Source organism: Miscanthus floridulus, chromosome 16, assembly GCF_019320115.1.
Source record: "Miscanthus floridulus cultivar M001 chromosome 16, ASM1932011v1, whole genome shotgun sequence".
Lineage (NCBI taxonomy): Eukaryota > Viridiplantae > Streptophyta > Magnoliopsida > Poales > Poaceae > Miscanthus > Miscanthus floridulus.
Genome location: NC_089595.1, coordinates 55353791 through 55358232, shown reverse-complemented (window position 1 = coordinate 55358232; position 4442 = coordinate 55353791). Strand labels below are relative to the sequence as shown.

Below are 4442 nucleotides of genomic sequence, written 5' to 3'. Positions count from 1 at the left end.
CCACTGTCCCTCTAGATTTTTGGAATCCCTTGTCTTCAAGGTTGTCTCCTTCTTTTTTCTGATTGTCTTCTTTATTGTTTCCCTTGCTATCTTTTCTAGTGTATCTTTCATTGAAGGTGTAGCAATTTCTGATGGTGTGCTTTCTATTGGGGTGCAAGGGGCAACGTATGTTCTCAATGTCGTCATATCTTCTAGGCTTGGTAAATTTCTTTGATTTGTTAGCCATTGCTACTGTGTTGTCTGGACCACGCTTTCTCTCCTGATGTCCGCTGTTTCGAGGAATTTGCCTGTTCGGGTTATCTCTGTTGTTTCTATCCGGGAATCTTTCTTATGTATTCTCCTCTGCAGTAATCATCTTTTCCACTGTTCTTCTGAATTCTTTATTGTTTCTTGGGTTTTCTATGTAGAAGTCTTGAAATTGCCACCTAGCCATGATTCCGTGAGAGAAGGCTTCGATTACTTCTCGTTGTGTGATGTCATGTACTTGAGCTCGTAGTTTGTCAAATTGTCGATAGTAATTTCTAAGACTTTCACCTCCTTTCTACTTGAGTCCTTTTAACTCTGCGTGGGTGATTAGATGTGTAATAATTCCCACAAAATTTTCAAAGAAAGCTCTTTGCAAGTCTTCCCAATTTCTGATTGATCCTGGATTCAATTTGTCAAACCATTGAAGTGGCATGGTTTCTAGGGCCATGGGAAAGGACAAGGTTTTGATGTCATCGTCTCCTCCGGCCAATTCAATCGATTGTGAGTAAATCCTAAGCCATTGCTTTGGCTCGGTCTTGTTATCATACTTGGAGTGGTTGGACGGCTTGAACTAATGAGGTAGTCGTATTGAAGCAAGTTTGTTTGCAAAACAGGGGAATCTATCGTGCGTTATGGCTTCCGTATATTCTGATTTTGCGCCCCCTTCTTGCCAACTATCGTCTTGGTGAGAGTAGTTCTATGTGGCTGTCCGAGTAGGTGCTTTGCTTCTGGCCTTTCTTGGCTGCTCGACTCGGTTGTTTTGACTGTGATTTCTTCGGCTCTCTCCGTTGTGACTTCCACTTGGTCCAAGTCTTTTGAAAGCAGTCTTCCTTTGATTTTGATCTTCCTGTTCATGAGATGTTGCCCTTTCGTCGTTTGTCCTAAAGACTGTTGATCGGAGAAAGTCTCGGAGCTATTCTTGTTTTTCATTGGGATATGAGGTCGCCCTGAGTTCTTCTAGTGCTTCTCGGATCTTATCGTAGGGTGTATTTGCTGCTCGTCCTTCTTCGACCTCTCGTTCTGATTTTCTTCTATTGTACTCGGCTAGGTCTAATTCATATTTGATCCAAGTGTCCTTTCACTGCTTAGCACGGCATTGACGTCCTTGTTTCAATTTGTTCTTTCTTTCTCTCGCTTGCCTCTGACTCTCAGTCTCACCATCGTGCCCCTGGATAAATGGTGATATGTTGGATTCGAATTCATCTGAAGACCTCACGTCAGGTACTTCTAGGGGGATCAATGGTGATCGAGGACGGCGAAGCATGAATACTTCTCTAGCGTGAGTTGTTCTGTCATCGTCGTTGATTTCCGTACTGCCAGAGCTATTGATAACTTTAGTAGAGGTTTCAAGGTCATAGATCGAATCTCCTTCTTGGTAGGGTAGAGTTTTTGTCGTCGTATCATTGACTAATTGGGTGCCGTCATCCTCAGGAACGGTACTTGGCCAGTGAACGATGCAGTCTTGAGAAGTTATAGTTAGAACAAGACCTTCCTGGGCTCCCTTCAGTGGCATTCTGACCACCGGATTGAGGAATCCTTCGGGTCGTGTCTGATTAGACGTCGCCATGTTGTGGAGTCCAAACGGAAGAGGACCCGACTTCTTTGAAGTATTCTGAGTGTATTCCGAGTAGTATTCTTGATAGGTTGATGTCATGTTCCGGAGCTTTGTTAGAAAAGAACTCGGTTTTCCAAAAGAACTCGGATAAGACTTCGTCTTGGAAGTGAAACTTGAGTTCGAATCAGATGCGTGAAGTTACGGAATCCGAGTTGGATTGGAAATTACGAGCTGTGCGAATCTTCCGACAAGCTGATCTGTTGTTGTCGTCGAAATAAAAAAGTCCTGATGATGATCCGAATCTTCGAGGAGACGGCCTTGGAGCTTGCCGTCGTCGCCTGCCTCATAGATCCATGAACCGAAGATGAAGGTTGATCCCGTCGAGAAGATCATGTTGTCGAGGTCCGTCGAGCTCTCGGATGCAAATTCATCGAGAGCCCCTACCTGGCGCGCCAGCTGTCGATGTTTTACCACCGATAGCCTGCCACGGGGGTACCTGGGGCAGTGTGTTCGGGCTTCAGCGTATGCAGAACTCGACGGTTAACGTAAGAGACAGTTGATTTATCCTGGTTCGGGTCCTCGATCTTTGATCGAGTAATAGCCCTACGTCCAGCCAGCGTTAGCCTTTACGTTGGATTGATTGTAAAGTGTTGTGTTGTACAATTGTTGTCTGAACTCTCGATCCAAGGAGCCCTGCCCTCCTTTATATAGTCAGGAGGCCAGAGTCCTAGTCGGTTTACAATGAGAGTTCCTAGTAGGATTACAGAATAATACAACTACTAAGATTATAGGGGAAGAATTCTAGTTAGTTCAGGTCTTCTCCCTTCCTTGCGGGGTATCCCGTGGATCCCGTACTGACATAAACCTAAAATTGCACAGGTCAAAAGAGATTACAGACAAAGGTTACCTGGCTGGAAAGGGAGAATGCTCAGCAGAGCGGGCAGACTTACTTTGGTCACCGCAGCGTCCTTGCCCAGAGCCTTCCATATTTGAGTTTGTGATATCCTCATCTACAAGTACAAATACACGCCTCCCTCCCCTACGGGAATCCTCTCCGTCGCAACTCTTTCCTTCGTATTATTAAGAGCGCGAGAGGAAGAGCAGTACGGGACCAAGAAAACGGCCGCGGCGATGGTGTCGCCGCGCTGGACTGGAAAGACGAGCCAGGGGCGGAGGCGCAGGGAGATGGTCCTCATCGAGGACCCCAAGAGCCGACGCAGTGGGCGCCTCCTCCGTCAAACGCGTCATCAGCCGCTTCGCCCCGTTCCCCAGCGACGGCGACGACGACGACGACCGCGAGCGCGAGGTGAAGACGCGGATGGGCGCCGTCGGGGAGAAGGTGCTCCGAACCACGACGGCGGGCAGGGTTCGCTTCTGGTGGCAGGCGGACGCCGAGGCGCTCGGTGAGGAGGAGCTGCAGGAGTTCGCCAGGAAGCTCCGTCGGCTCAGGGACAACGTGCGGCGCCGCGCTGACAAACTGCAGGTGGCCCCTGCTTCACAGCCGACGATGGGGCTGCAGTAGAGCCTCTGCGAGCGCACCAAGATGTGTCTTTTAACGGGGTTGTTAATACTTCCTTGCTTAGGGTTAGAGACTTAGAGCGACTGGGTGATCACCTCCAACGCACACCATTCTATTGTTGCAATGGCATGTAGATTGCAAATGCGACGCGATTGGAGGCCAATATCTCATCTGTCCTTTTGAGATTTTTCTCCTCTATACATATGTTTTTTTAAGCGAAACATCAGTTCTATGTGCGAGAATTTATCAGATTATTATGAGTTTACATCATGCACAAAGAACCAGGCTGGCATGGTGCGGGGGCCTGGTGTTTAAGCAAACACGTGGGATGCAAGCCTGCATTTTTGGCACGGTAATTATTTGGATGTTTAGATTGGACGCTCTAGACGTACAATTAGAGTTGGATTAGGTGTCTATCACGAGTTGGACTTTTTGGACTGTTTTTATTGGGTCTAGGCTTAATCCCTTACTTAGATGACTTGCGACTTGGATATTTATTCAATGATTGTGTTATCCATTTCAATTCATTTTAGGATTGGGTTATGCATCGTGATTGTGTTTTCGGTTTAGAATCAGACTATGTAACGAGCTTGGATGTTTGTTGCTCTAACTCATATAAGCACATGCCGTGTTTGGATTGGACTTTGCATTATATATTGTCCTTGATCAAACTTGAATGGGCAAGAGAGACAGAGAGAGTGAAGTACCAATAAGACACCCCTTAGTAAAATATTAAGGTATAGAAAGATACGGATTTACATTTATAGATTGATTATATGTATATACACTACTACAAAAGTAGTTTTTGCCCACATTATTTTAACAAACCCCTCCAATCCATTAAAATCGGCAATGATAATAGATCACCGCTGGTTCGTGGTATGAACTGGTAGTGAAAAAATAGTTGGTATTCACCGACGGTTGAAGACACAAATGATAGCCAAAACCGACCTAAAATGCATAACCTCGAAACTGTCCCTACCCACACACACTCCTCTCTCTCTCACACACACCTCAGCCCTCTCTACCCTCTCCTTCGCACGGCGCCCTCTCCCTCGTTTCCTTGACTGTGACTGGGCACTCGCAGGCGAGGGCATAGCAGCGTGAGGGTTGAGGCTTTTA

At 46.6% G+C, this 4442-nt stretch overlaps 1 pseudogene; it reads left to right on the top strand.

The window, feature by feature from the left end:
- The first annotated feature begins 2932 nt into the window (after positions 1-2932).
- LOC136511544 (uncharacterized) lies at positions 2933-3455 on the top strand (annotated as a pseudogene).
- Positions 3456-4442: the final 987 nt, after the last annotated feature.